This window comes from Bos indicus, chromosome 10 (genome assembly GCF_029378745.1).
Source record: "Bos indicus isolate NIAB-ARS_2022 breed Sahiwal x Tharparkar chromosome 10, NIAB-ARS_B.indTharparkar_mat_pri_1.0, whole genome shotgun sequence".
Classification (NCBI taxonomy): Eukaryota; Metazoa; Chordata; class Mammalia; order Artiodactyla; family Bovidae; genus Bos; species Bos indicus.
Genome location: NC_091769.1, coordinates 92,855,422 through 92,871,204, shown reverse-complemented (window position 1 = coordinate 92,871,204; position 15,783 = coordinate 92,855,422). Strand labels below are relative to the sequence as shown.

Below are 15,783 nucleotides of genomic sequence, written 5' to 3'. Positions count from 1 at the left end.
GAGAAAGTCGCCTTGGCAAATACTTCAGCTGGAGCACCTCTTCACCTGGTGGAAACACTTAGACACGTGTGTTCCTACAACACAAGCCATGCAAATGATTCACTGCTTTTTCTTATAAGCCCTATCAGATTTATATTATTTATGAGCCAACCAACTTCATAGCTAGCCTTTCACCTTGTCATATTTTCCTGCACTCCCAGAGTGAATCCAGTCTGACACTCGCCATTCTCCACTGTATAATATGAAAATGGAGCCATTAAAAGCAGTATTTCAGATAGGAAGGAAATCCAGAACTAAGACACTGATCAAAGTGTTTAGAGGCAACTACAAAATAACTAATAGTTTGAATATTTTGACCAATTTTTGAAATAAAAAAAAGACATAAAAGACCCTTGAGGTGACCTGACCCAAGTTTTCTATACAACCCCTTCTCATAACTCTAAAATTCTCCTAAAAACTCTAAAATTCTCCCTTCAGACAAGCTTCTAGAACTGACCTAAACTATGAAGAGCCAGACAGGGTGCATGGTGTTGGATAATTTTGCATGGAGATGATAAGTTTATCCATTTCAGAGGATATAAGAATCAACATTCCCTTAATTTTGTTTAAAAGGAATATAAGTAGCTAAGCAAAGGATTTGATTTTTTCCTTTCTTCTCAAGAGCAGCACCACATCAATGGTAGATATTTATCCCCAAATTCAGACAAGCTCTTCTCCAAGAAGATAAAGCACCTTGAACTATATCCATGGTTGAGATTCGAGTAGTTAAAAGCCTAATGATAAATGGGATGAAATGAAAAGTGAGACTAAATTAGGCATATCTATACATGAGCACATAATTACACAGACTATGTATGTATAATTTGCCTTTAATGGCATTTCCGTCTATACTAAAATTCCCAGGTGTCCTCAAACAAGCACAGCTTTGTGATGCCATGCCTTTAATGGAGCTCTGTTACCATGGGGATGGCAGAGCTCCCTCTCAGAATAGCGTTGAGTTCTGACAATTGAAGAAGCTGGAGAAATTTCAATTAAGCCATCATCTTAGAACCTTCCAGCACCTACAAATGTGAAAATTATCAAGTTCTGAAGCATTGCTAGTTTGCCTGAGAAGCTATGGACTTTGGGCCATGATTCAAAGTAGTGTATATATATATTTATACAAGGAAATATGAATTCAATCTCTTATCTTCCAATAACCTATAATATGGGCGTATATATTGCCAAGTCCTCTCAAGAGCCCCTGAGTTGGATCCATTAATGCACTCAGTGGTTTATTTACTCAGTATATATATGTGTGTGTGTGTGTGTGTGTGTGTGTGTGTGTGTGTGTGCACTAAGTCGCTTCAGTCGTGTCCAACTCTTTGTGACCCTTTGGACTATAGCCCACCAGGCTTCTCTGTCCATGGGATTCTCCAGGCAAGAATATACTAAAGTAGGTTGCCATGCCCTCCTCCAGGGGATCTTCCTGACCCAAGGATCAAAACCGCCTCTCTTACGCCTCCTGGATTGGCAGGTGGGTTCTTTACCACTAATGCCAGCTGGGAAGCCCATAAATATACATACATACACACATATGTGTATGTTATAAATATGGAGATAGAGACTTGTGGGTTTTCTCCAGTGCCCAGCATAACCCATGGAATCTATGAGGTTATACATATATGTATTGCTTACCCTCAATGACCTTGAAGTATAGTCGATAACTATTATGTTAAAAGATGGAAACACAAGGATGTAATATGAAGAGAAATAGAAATAAGAGGATCAACTGGGTACAGAGAAAGATCTTGGAAGGTTGAGTTAGAAAATGCCTCTGACAAGACTTCAGAAACAAAGAGTGCAGATGATCCGTCATTGAGCCAAAGCAATTAAATTCCCCTCCCTCTGGCCACACTAAAAAGGATTTAGCATGCATGAGGGTCTCAGGTCAAGAGTTGTATGGCCAGCAACCCCTAAGAAGGTAGGGTATGTTGCAATCACAGCTTAAGCAACCAGAGAATCAAGGTCAGAGCCAGCCAAGTGCAACCACAGGAGGGAAGAGTCCATGGTTTGTCCAAGACAAAGCCAAGAGGGATCTCCTGGTTGTTCCCAATATTTAAAGCTTGCCACAGAGGCCAAGAAGCTGCATGGAAACTAACATTCCTCAACATTTCCCAGTCTTGCTGCCCAATGGAATGAAATGCAGGAGACATTCCAATATTCTTCCCAGGAAATCACATAGACAGAGAAGTCTGGTGGGCCACAGTCCATGGGGTAACAAAAGAGACCGACTTAGTGACTAAACAACAATAATGCCATGTGAGCAGGTCACTTCATTTCTGTTCATTTCTCTCTGAAGCTGTGAATTAAAATATACCCATCATCCAACATTAGTGTGACCATGTGCTTACAATTATATTCTGATGAAAATTAATCATATAAGAAAGAGGGCTTCTGGAGGAGCTAGTTATATCTTGGAGGCTCTGGTGCTTCCTTCCACCTACGTGGGCAGTTGTTACTTACAGTCCTGATTCATGGAAACTTCGGCTCTTCTGTGAATGGCTATCCAAAGTTTGGCCAGGATGCATATTTGTAAATCAGCGCTTCTGTCTGACGTTTTCCACTTCCAGTGGTAAACTTATTATAGACTGGCCTCTTATGAAGCTTGTTAAATTCACTGCAAGTTCATAATCTGTGCGGTCCTAATCACTGCTCTTCTTTTCAGAGAGGTCACTGAGCACCAGGCACTGCTTTCATTTGAGGTGGGCAAGGTCAAAAAACCTGCAAAAGTTCTACTTTTGGTATATTTTCTTTTAATCCCCTACTTTTCCATCATTTTTATGTATCACACTAACCTGGATTCCAACACATGGCTGCTTGGCGCTAGAGCAACTTTGAGGAGATACACCATGTCCAAGGGCAAAGGAGAAGCCCCAGCAAGATGGCAGAAGGGGTGAAATTGCATTTAGAATCAAACCCCATACCCTCCAGCAACACTCAGAGGGCTCAAACAAACCTTGTACACACCAGGGCCCAGAGTCTGAGACAGAACTGTGTTTGAGTGTCTCCTGAGGAGGAACAGGTCAGCAGTGGACTGCCACAGGGATAGGGTTTCTGGGTGCAGCAGACCTGGGTATGGCATAAGCCCTCTTGGAGGAGGTTACCATTAACCCACCATAGAGCCACCAGAACTTACACAGGACTGGGAAAACAGACTCTTGGAGAGTACAAACAGAACCTTGTGCACCAGGACCCAGGAGAAAGGAGCAGTGACCCCAAAAGAGACTGACCCAGACTTGCCCGTGAGTGTCCAGGAGTCTACAGCAGAGGCGTGGGTCAGTGGTGGCCTGCTGCATGCTTGGGGGCACTGAGCACAGCAGTGCATGCATGGGGCCTTTTGAAGGAGGCCACCATTATCTTTATTTAGTTCAGTTCAGTCGCTCAGTCATGTCCATGAATCTTTGCGACCCCATGAATCACAGCACGCCAGGCCTCCCTGTCCATCATCATCTCCTGGAGTTCACTCAAACTCACATCCATCGAGTTGGTGATGCCATCCAGCCATCTCATCCTCTGTCGTCCCCTCTTCCTCCTGCCCCAAATCCTTCCCAGCATCAGTCTTTTCCAATGAGTCAACTCTTTGCATGAGGTGCCAAAGTACTGGAGTTTCAGCTTTAGCATCATTCCTTCCAATGAACAGCCAGGACTGATCTCCTTTAGAATGGACTGGTTGGATCTCCTTGCAGTCCAAGGGACCCTCAAGAGTCTTCTCCAACACCACAGTTCAAAAGCATCAATTCTTCAGCACTCAGCTTTCTTCACAGTCCAATTCTCACATCCATACATGACTACTGGAAAAACCATAGCCTGACCAACCTAGACAGTACATTAAAAAGCAGAGACATTACTTTACCAACAAAGGTCCATCTAGTCAAGGCTATGGTTTTTCCAGTAGTCATGTATGGATGTGAGAGTTGGACTGTGAGGAAAGCTGAGTGCCAAAGAATTGATGCTTTTGAACTGTGGTGTTGGAGAAGGCTCTTGAGGGTCCCTTGGACTGCAAGGAGATCCAACCAGTCCATCCTCAAGGAGATCAGTCGTGAATATTCATTGGAAGGACTGATGCTGAAGCTGAACCTCCAATACTTTGACCACCTGATGAGAAGAAGTGACTCATTTGAAAAGACCCTGATGCTGGGAAAGATTGAGGGTGGGAGGAGAAGGGGATAATAGAGGATGAGATAGTTGGATGGCATCACCAACTCAATGGACATGAGTTTGAGTAAACTCCGGGTGTTTGTGATGGACAGGGAGGCCTGGAGTGCTGCAGTCCATGGAGTCTCAGAGAGTCAGACATGACTGAGCAACTGAAATGAACTGAACTGAACCTGGATTCCAAGTGGAAGCTGGTAATCCCAAGCTCTCAAAGAAGAGAGACAAATGATCCCTCCACTATTATAAGGATGAATGTATAAGATGGACCTACTATAACTTGGGTTTTTCCATAATCTCTCTGGCCTTTCTGTGCTTAGAGCTCTGACTTGCCTAAGATTGACCTCCTGATGAATTAGGTAAAAATGTCAGCTTCCTCTTAAGAGTGATCATGTGTGATGTCTCCCTTCAGATAGAGATGAACATTATCCTAAACTCCAGGATTTCAGAATATTATGAGAGACTGATGAAGTGTTGAAACTATTTTTCCAAGAGGTCTTTAACAATGGATTAACTCCTACCATGGGGTAGACATATTATATTCCCTGATGTGTGGAGGTGGGCCCAGTGACCTTGAAGAGAGTTGATCCCCCTGCATGATGGCTCCAAAGAGTATCCAGCTAAAGGATTGGATAAATGAATCTGAAATCCAGCCAGGGCTTCACCTACCAACTTTTGTACCCTGACTTAGGGCTGTGTGCACCTGGAAGGAAAGCATTTTGTCTGATTTGCACAAAATTACCACAAGGCGTTAAGGAGAACTTAATCCAACCCTACAAATCTGAGATGATTTTGTTCACCCACTTTTTAATTTGTTGTAACAGCCCTTCTATTTTACAACAATTTAATGGGCATCAATTATGTGTCATGGCCAATATCCTCCATTCTTCCTGAAATATGTGAAATCATTAGTGGTATTTAAGAACTCTGATTCCAGGGCATTATTCCAAACTATTAATAAATACAGAATAATGATCCTGCCTGTGGCTTAAGGGAATGAGAACAGATCACAGCATTGAATACTGCCAAGTCATCAAAAACATTGTTTTAAACCTGTGAACTACAGAAAATTTCCACATCTGAACCTCACTATATCATACATCGCATCTTCATCATATATTTTAAGCTCTCCCAGCTATGTTTCTTCCCCAAATACTGTTGTCTTAAAGCAGCCACTAGGTGACAAGTCAGAAACCTGATTTCAAGCATTGGCTTTACAACTTGACTTATTTTTTTGACCTTGAACACAAGTCATTGACTTCTTAGGGCATTGCCTTTCCTCTGGACAATAAAAGAAAAACTAGCTTCTGACTCCACAGGGATGTAGTGAAAATAAATGAGATGTAGGTCTGCAGAGTCACTGTAAGCTCTTAGGAATGAAAGAGCTTAAAGAGATGAGGTTTCAGCAGCAATTTTTTTTTTTTTTTTTTTTTTTTGGTCAGCCTTACAAGTGAGAGAAAGGTTCTTGGTAAGTTTGGAAGAATATGACCTCACTGACTCCTGCTCCTGACCTGTAGTCTTTTCTCTTCTGCATTCACAAAGTCTACTATAATTCTGGCTGTTGACTCAGTGAAATTAATAAGGATCTACCATACCCTTAGGCAACAAATAAAAATGGTCACACGCCGTGTGGGATGAATTATCTGCTACCAGTCAAGCATCATACAATACATGCTCCTACAGGGGCTGTGAAAACACTCTAATGAAACAAGAAAAGTGTTACATTGCAGAAAAGAAGCTGCAAGGATAGAGTTCCCAGGTAGGAACTGATCTGACAGAGTCTAGAAGCCCAAGGGTAGAAAATGTCTTTTAGGAGAACTGCAACCACATTTTTGCCAGTGTCAGAGATACTGGCAAAGGCAGTTGTGAAAGAAGATCACAAATAATCAGCTAACAGTCTCTCTGCCCCAAGGTGAAGAGTCCCTGACAGGTGGTGCAGATAAGTGCTGTATGACCGGTCCCTTATCTCCCTTAAGAGAGCGGTACAATCCACGGAGCTCACATAAACTCTTTTCTGGCTTCGATCCCATTCTGACCTTTAAGAGAAAAGTTGACAGTCATAGATTAAAGGCAAACATAACAGTGAAGTGACACGTACACTAGGTGGCTACGAATAAAGATGGTTTTGCAAGAATTAGCTGGAAAAACATACTGGCATACTGAAATGAGTCTCTAAGTTGGTGGATGAAGCTAACATCTTTGTCTTGGTCTCATTGGGGCTCATGCTTCTTTACAGGCTTTGATTTTCTTCATTTACTCACTCAATAAATGTTCACTGAGCACTGTAATGGAAACTGCTGGTGGTGCCCACAAATCTAATCTCCTCCCTTCCCTAAGAAAGTAGCTGTCCAGTTAAGATCTAAATTGTCTCACCCATCTTCTAGGGAAGGGAGGTGACCTAAGTTGGCACTAATGGAGACTGAATGGAAGTGACAAGGGCAACTTTGGCATAAAAAAAAGCCCTTAACCTGGACTTTTGCTGTTACTTTGTCTGCTTGTTAAAAATGAAAAAGTGGAGGCTACCTACCTGCCATGGACTATTTGTGAGAAAGAAATAAACATCTGTGTTTTGGAGTTTCTTTGTTACATCAGCTCAGCCTTCGTTTTTACAAATTTAAGAGCCTTCTGAGTATCAAGTCCTATTTGACAAGCCAGGGTTCCAGCTTAGCAAAATACGCATGGTACATGCCCCTATAAAATGTATAGTTTAATGTCTACCCTAGTCTTCTACCTGGGAATCAAAACCCATGAGATAAGTGTCTATCATACTCAATAATCAAAATAAAATAGGGCAGGAAGCAAGAGTATAAGAGTAGATAAAGATCTGGGCTTTAGAGACTTCCTTGGTGACCAGTGGTTAAGACTTCACCTTTCAACACAGTAGGTGTGAGTTAGGTCCCTGGTTGGGTAGCTACGATCCCACATGCCTGGAAGCCAGAAAACCAAAACTGTAACAAACTGTAACAAATTCAATAAAGACTTTAAAAATGGTCCACATCAAAAAAAAAAAAAAAGACCTGGGCTTCAATGCTAAATAAATCTGAATTCAAGTTCTTGTTCTATCTCTTATAAACCATATTCTTAGGGCAAATCATTTAATTTATGTAGATCTCATTTACCTCCTTTGAAGCAGGGATGATAGAAATAATTATACGTACCTAATACAGCCCTGCTGCTGCTGCTTCTTAGCTGCTTCAATCATGTCCGACCCTGTGTGACCCCATGGATGGTAGACCACCAGGAATTCCATGGAATTCTCCAGGCAAGAGTACTGGAGTGGGTTGCCATGCCTTCCTCCAGAGGATCTTCCCAACCCAGGGAATCGAATCCAGGTTTGCTGCATTTGCTGGTGGATTCTTTACAACTGAACCACAAGGGAAGTCCCTAATAAAGTCCTAGTGACAATCAAAAGGATTAGACATGTAAGTAGATTAAACCAGGACTTGAGCATCACCAATGTGATAATCAGAGTTCAGTCTTGTTATCATTTACTTCCATGGGGAGTGAAAGTGAAAGTGTTAGTCACTCAGTCATGTCCAACTCTTTGTGATCCCCTGGACTGTGTAGTCCACCAGGCTCCTCTGTCCATGGAATTTCCCAGGCAAGAATACTGGAGTGAGTTGCCATGACCTTCTCCAGGGGATCTTCCCAACCCAGGAACTGAACCCAGTTTTCCTGCATTTGCAGGTGGATTCTTTACCACTGAGCTGCCAGGGAAGCCCATGACACTTTACACCTCTGCCATAATTCAACTAACTGAGTTAATTCAGTCTTATAATTATGCTTGCTCATCTGGTACCCCCTACTGTAGCACAAGGGTTTCCCAAACAGCTCAGATGGTAAAGAACCTGCCTGCAATGTGGGAGACCCAGGTTTGATCCCTGAGTGGGGTAAATACCCTGGAGAAGGGCATGGAAACCCACTCCAGTATTCTTTCCTGGAGAATTCCATGGACAGAGGAGCCTGGCAGGCTACAGTCCATGGGGCTGCAAAGAGTTGGACTCGACTGAGCAACTAACACACACTGTAGCACAAACAACTGCTTCTTAAATAGCTCTGCCCCAGAACTTAGTACAATGCCTGGTACGTACGAGGACTCTATTCATAACTGTCATGCATAACTGCCATGTGAACTTGAAGGAATATTAAAGGCTGGAGTGTGGATAAATAAAAACCTACTAAGATGGTTATTTGTTTGATGCAAAAAAAAGTAGGCACTTGGTTTTAAAAATAAATGGATGGCAGTGAAACATTTAATAAAATCCATCAAGCCTAAGAAATTAATACAGAGAGGCCCCATGATGAAAATGAGTATTTTCCAAAAGTTATATGCCAACTGCTTTGACCTCAAAAACATAATGAAATGTCATACATCATCTTAAGGGTCCAGTTCACAAGAGCTTTTTTAACCTTAGTTAAAACTGACATATTGTACAATGGCATTAGAAAAAAATTGTAGCAGACAATATGATTGAAATGCCAAAAAAAAAGGGAAACAAAGTAGAAAAATCAAAATTTTTGTTCTTTGGTGAAAGTAAATTTAAGTAGAGAAATATAAGAAAGAAAATGTTGACTCTTAAAGGTTCTGAATGCATTTTTGGTGGGCTTATAAGTTCAAGGCACTGGTTCTTTATTCTCCCTAATTCCACATCAAAGTTTCCAGCTTTCATTCCCTTTACTACAGAGATATTGCTAGCAATACTCTTATACTGAATAGTCTGGATTAGCCCCTCCTTCTCACAAGGGGAACAAAGAGAGGGAGATAAACGTCTCTAAGATAACTGGGAAAGAATTGGGGGGAAAACTGTGAGTTGCATGTGTATGTACTTAGTTGCCCTGTCGTGTCCGATGCTTTTCGACCCTTTGGACTGTAGCCCACCAGGTTCCTCTGTCCATGGGATTTCCCAGACAAGAATACTGGAGTGGGTTGCCATTTTCTTCTCCGGGGGATCTTACCAACCCAGGGGTTGAACCCATACCTGCCATGTCTCCTGTATTACAGGCATATTCTTTACCCATTGAGCCATCAGGGAAGCCTGTGAGTTGTACAAAGTGAAGAGAAGTCGCTCAGTCGTGTCCAACTCTTTGCGACCCCACGGACTGTAGCCTTCCAGGCTTCTCAGTCCATGGGATTTTCCAGGCAACAGTACTGGAGTGGGTTGCCGGTGAGTTGTACAAGGAAGGTTAAAAAGGAAATAAAGTAAACTGATCTGAAACACAGTACCTGGTGTGAAATATGCTGACATATGATCAGTGAAATGATAAGAAAATGGAGAGACAAGGCAAAAGCTTCATAATACTTTAAAAGAGAGAGAGAAAAAACAGGAAAAATAATGGCTCATGGTATTCTTCCATGTTGTACAACAAATAATATCATCAGCCCAAGGAATTTTGGTTGTTAGTAAGAACAAGAGGAGCAGACACTTTGTTATATGGGAGGAAAGGAAGTAGAGTATTTTCCAATTATGAAAATAGGTTAATCGCAACTTGATTTATTTTTAAGTTCATAGAAACTGAACTAATCTCTTCCTTGTCTGTGAAGGGGAGAACACAAAGGAATAATGTAAAATGGGTATTTAAGTTTACTGAAAATATTAGGAAGAAACTCCCTGACAGAACATATATACAAAGGCTGCTGCTGCTGCTGCTAAGTCGCTTCAGTCGTGTCTGACTCTGTGCGACTCCAAAGACGGCAGCCCACCAGGCTCCCCCGTCCCTGGGATTCTCCAGGCAAGAACACTGGAGTGGGTTGCCATTTCCTCCTCCAATGCATGAAAGTGAAAAGTGAAAGGGAAGTCGCTCAGTCGTATCTGACTCTTAGCGACCCCATGGACTGCAGCGCACCAGGCTCCTCCGTCCATGGGATTTTCCAGGCAAGAGTACTGGAGTGGGGTGCCATGGCAAACTGTGAAATCAACGTGGAAATGAAATGCTAGGAGGGAACCATTCTTAACCTCTTACGTAAAAATTCAGTCACAGTTTTAAAAGATACAGATCAAATAATGGAGACTCCCAGAAAAATCTCTGAAGCTTCCCTACATGATTTTAGCAGAATAAAAACGATGCTTTCTGGTTAAATGGGAGACTTTTTTTTCCTGTGTCTTAGCCAACTCTCCCTCTGCCCCACTCATATCCTCTCCCTGCCTCCCCCATTTCCTCCCACCCTCTCTCCCTCCCTCTCTCTGTCTCACACACACTTACTCAAAGAGCATCTATGCAAACATCAGTCTCAGCACCAAGGACAGCAACCTTCACTTTGACATTCTGAGGATGTCAAAGACCATCCTCAGAAACCAGGTATACATCTCAGGAGCTCTTGTTTATTTTTTTAATTTGTTTATTTTTAACTGAAGGATAATTACTTTATAATATTGTGTTTGTTTGTGTCATACATCAACACATATCAGCCGCAGGTATACATATGTCCCCTCAGTCTTAAACCTCCTATCCCATCCCCACATCTCTAGGTTGTCACAGAGCCCTGATTTGAGTTCCCTGAGTCATATAGGAAATTCAGAAGCTCTTTTGAATTCAGATGAGAAATGCTTGACTGCCCAGCTAGCTCAGTCGGTAGAGCATGGGACTCTTAATCCCAGGGCTGGGGGTTCAAGGCCCACGTTGGGCAGTTGCTCTTCAACATTTGGGGCTTCCCTTGTAGCTCAGATGGTAAAGAATCCACTTGCAAGGCGGGAGACCATTCAATTTCTGGATTGGAAGATCCCCTGGAGAAGAGATAGGCTACCCATTCCAATATTCTTGGGCTTCCCTGGTAGCTCAGCTGGTAAAGAATCTGCTTGCAATGTGGGAGACCTGGGTTCAATCCCTGGGTTGGGAAGATCCCCTGAAGAAAGGGAAAGGCTACCCACTCCAGTATTCTGGCCTAGAGAATTCCACAGACTATACAGTCCATGGGGTTGCAAAGAGTCAGATACTACTGAGTGACTTTCACTTTCTAGAAGTGCTTGAAGTTTAACTCAAAGTTATAAACACCTGATCTATAATACCACTTTTCTTTTCAGAATATGATTATCTGTGTTTATTAAAACAGTGGACACTTTACTATGTGTTCAGAATAAATAATTGACAAAACTGAGGATCAGAGTCTGCTAGAGCTGGAAAGATCCTTCAGGAGTCTTCAACCCAGCCTCTGCTTCGTAAAGATGAAAAGAATGAGGACAAGAGGTTATGAAGGTAGTTTCTAAACAGACTTTTTAGCCTGGCTATTATAGAAATGGTAATGTTTCTATGTACTTCAAAGTTTTGACAAAATTGAGGTGAGAGGTTCAAGTTCATAGTACTTGAAGACAGAGTTTTTATTCAACAAGATTCCAACAATCACTTGTCACATTAAAAATGCCAAGTCAAAAATTTTAAATCTAACCCTTGACTCTAACACATTACCACTTTTAACAGCAATTTAACAATGGTAAATTGGCTTTATAACATTGTTTTATTTTTTACAAAATATAACCAATAACTCCACACCTCTTCTGCCACATGCTACATGTTTCAAAAATATGACTGCAGGTTATCTTTAATTTTGTGTCATGAAGACTAGTATAGTACTTGACTTTCTCCCTAGATACACATTTAGTGGAAGGGCTTCTAAGAAGTTAAGTGTGTTTATATTCAATTCAAGCATTACCTCTTTGAGAAGACCAGGCACTTGAAGCGTGGGCTCTATATCCCTCCTCCTCACTTTCATACTAGTCTATGCCTATATATAACAGTCCATTTATCTCTTTATATCAAAATTAGCACTTTAGGGGTCTGCCCTCTAGTTCTGTGAGCAACTTAAGGCTAGGTGCAAAGGCCTTCCCATCCTATCTCTGTGTTCTCAAAATGAGTTCCATAAAAGTCATTGTACTATGTCCTGAAGCTGTGCATATGTGTGAAGTCACTTCAGTCATGTCCAACTCTTTACAACCCCATGGACTGTAGCCCACCAGGCTCCTCTGTCCATAGGATTCTCTAGGCAAGAACACTGGAGTGGGTTGCCATGCCCTCCTCCAGAGGACCTTCCCCACCCAGGGATCAAACCTGCATCTCTTATATAGCCTGCATTGGCAGGTGGGTTCTTTACCACTAGCGCCACCTGGGAACCCTGCACTGGAGCTGTGTGTTAGCCACTCAGTCATGTCCAACTCTTGTTACCCCATGGACTGTAACCTGCCAGGCTCCTCTGTCCATGGAATTCTCCATGCAAGAGCACTGGAGTGGGTTGCCATTCCCTTCTCCAGGGGATCTTCCCAACCCAGGGATCGAACCCATGTCTCCTGCATTGCAGGTGGATTCTTTACCATCTGAGCCACCAGGGAAGCCACCACTGTAGAAATGTAACTCTGATTAAAACATAATTCTTAACTTTGGAAGGTTTAGAATTAAATGAGGAGAGACAGAGAAAAGGAATTTATTATACTGTGTCTTAAGAGAGAGTCAAATAGGTTCTGATGTCTTAGAGATCGGGGTTTAAGTCTTAGAATCTGCTATTCTAAACACCTGGGGAAACTAATTAAATGTAGCCAAAAATGAGACGATGGCAGTAATAACTACTACCTTGAATTGTTTTGAAGATTAAATAACAATAAGTGAAAAACTATTCTTGGCCACAGTAAGTGCTAAATAAGTATGAGAATATGCACACAGCTGCAAAATCGATGGTGTGTGTACAAGACACTGAGAAAACAAAGAGCAGGAGTGTACAGATTTATCATATTTTAATCAAAGACTTAACTACTCTAGAGAGACATAAAGGAGTGATAAATGTACCAGTGAGCGATAAAATAAATCATTATTTAACAAGAGATGGTTGCTTGATTAAGCTGATGGGCACTGCAGCAGCATAGAAGGAAAGATATGGGAAGCTCCCCAAAGGAAGTGGTTTATTTCTATGAAGGCAGGAGAGGTGAGTAGGCACTGACCACATGCAGAGAGGCAGAAGGCAATCCAGGTTGAGAGAGCACTTTTTGCAAAGATCTAACAATAAGAAAGCACAAGGGGCTTTCCAGTAATTCCAAGTAGTTCTGTTTAACTGTGCTCAGTTAAACATACCTCAGAGGCTGCTGAGTGGTGGCCAGACAGCAGACTGTAGTCATCAGAATCTTAGGTGTCCTGCCAAGGAGCTAGGACTGTATCATGAGGCAACTGATGACCACTAAAGAATTTTACTCATGGAACTAAAGTAATGGAATTTATATTTTAGCATGATGACTTAATCTAGAATTTGCAGAGCAAGTTGGGAGAAGGTGTAATGGTAAAGTGATGAGACCCAAAGCAAGATCCCTAACTAAGAGACAAGTGCAATAATCTGGACAAGAGCTAAAAGGGGCCTAAATATTTTGTATCCCAAGTGCTTAGCAGACTACAGACAGGATCCTAATAAACTTCTGTGAAACTAAATGAATAGTAACAAAAGGAATTACCATGCCATACTGGCAAAGAAGTGGTATCTCTCCTGGCTACAAAGACTCATCTGTATCAATTCCTTGTTTCTTCATCTGACGCATTCCCATATAACTAAAAGGGATCTTGGGATCCCTTGATGAGAGAAAGGTAGGAGATGAATAAAATAAGAGAGGTTTGATCACAAAGTGTAATCACTTTATATTTCACAGTTAGGATTAACACCCTCTTTTACACTAATTGGGCTTCCCTGGTAGCTCAGCTGGTAAAGAATCCACCTGCAATGTAGGAGAATGTGGTTACCCATTGGAGAAGGGATAGGCTACCCACTCCAGTATTCTCGGGCTTCCCTGGTGGCTCAGCTGGTAAAGAATCTGCCTGTAATGTGGGAGACCTGGGTTTGATCCCTGGGTTGGGAAAATCCCCTGGAGAAGGGAATGGCGGCCCAGTCCAGTACTCTGGCCATGGACAATTCCATGCAGTGTATAGTCCATGGGCTCCCAAAGAGTCGAACATAGCTGAGAAACTTTCACTTTATGCTAATTGTGATATCAGGTTTTATATGTGCATACAATTTACATTTCTTGGGCCATGATCTGACTTATAATCTGCCCCAAGCCATTAAATAGCAGAAGATACTAGCGTGTACAAGCCTATTTATTTATATTAATGTAATACATTTCTACCTCCATATTTGTATATCACCCCTAGTTGAAAAATAAAATGTTCCAATAAAAATAAAACTTCTGGTAAGGTAGACCTTCTGTCTCACTGTGTCTGTTTCCGGTTTCTTATGTCTTTTTTTTCCTTCACTGCTCAGTCTGTTCAGATTGGTGCTTGATACGGGATTCTCAATGCTCGTAACCACAGCCAAATACATCTACATAGGGCATACCCTCCTTGTCCAATCTATTATAGTTCCAGAGGACTTTCAAAGGGCCCAATGACTTCTGCAGCTTCCCAAAGGCTCTGTGTGTCTGCTTCCTCCTGATCCCCCATTTCTTGGCATCCATGTTGGAACAGGTGTGAGCAGACACAGGCAGGTCCATGGAGCCCACGGTTCAGTGCTGGCACAGGTAAGGGTTATCTTCCTGCAGGAGATGACTCTGACAATGTTTTCCAGGATGCCAACTTTCAATTAGTGTCATCTTTTGCTCCATGTCCTCGGGCAAATGTCCAGTTTACTGTGAGCAGACTCAGGCTATTCTGAGAGATGGCACTAATGCCAGAAGAGATGCTTTCCAGCTCTTTTCCCCGTAGCCGAGGAAGACTAGTCTATCAACGGAAGGCATGGTTGCTGCCGTCCAGTGCGAGGTCAGTCCCTCACTCATGACCTGGGATGCTAATTTATTTTCCAACTATGAAGCCAAATGTGCTTCCAGATGTTGAGCTGGAAGCAACTGAAATTGTTACTAGCACACGAAAAAGAGAAATCTCACAGCTATGACCTACAAATTGTCTTCGGGAGACCATTTGTAGTAAGGCAGTGTGTTGTTGTAGACAGCAAGGCAAAATTTTTGTCAACCAGACCCAGATGAGTCTTTCAATAGCTACCCCACTGTTAACAAAAAGTAAAAATTCCTATAGTAACTTTCCTAAAAAACCATAGATTTCTCTACAGCTAATTGTGTAGGGGGGAAAGGCAGAGGACAGGAGGTGAATCCTTATAAGGCTATATTCACATGATGCCATAACACAGATGGTTGGATCAAGTCAGGGCCAAATATGTTAAAAAAAAAATAGTGGATCAAGTTAACTACATTTTGGGTTTTGTTGTTTGTTTTTACTGAATGAATGGGGTAAGCAATCATTAAAGGGTAACCTTGTGTAGGCAGAGAGCCTTCACAAAGGCTTCTCTTTAAAACTGTTGGCAATCTGGCGGGCAGGCCTGACACATAAATTTGGTAGAAGAACCAAATCCAGGGACAAATTTTTTTAAAAGATTTATTTATTTGGCTGTGCCAGATCTTAGTTGCGGATCTTCTGGTGTGGCACATGGGCTCCAGAGCACGCAGGTTCAGTAGTTGTGGTGTACAGGATTAGCTGCTCTGCAGTATGTCAGATCTTAGCTCCCCAACCAGGGATCAAACCCACGTCCTCTGCATTGCAAGACGGATTCTTAACCACTGGACCATCAAGGAAGTCCCAGAAAAGACACTCCGTTCTCTTACATGGGCCTGGCCCACA

At 42.1% G+C, this 15,783-nt stretch overlaps 1 non-coding gene across 1 annotated transcript; it reads left to right on the top strand.

Moving 5' to 3' along the window:
* Positions 1-10,746: 10,746 nt before the first annotated feature.
* Positions 10,747-10,819, top strand: TRNAK-CUU (transfer RNA lysine (anticodon CUU)). The gene has a single exon. It is a non-coding gene; the product is annotated as a tRNA-Lys (tRNA).
* The last annotated feature ends 4,964 nt before the right edge of the window (positions 10,820-15,783 follow it).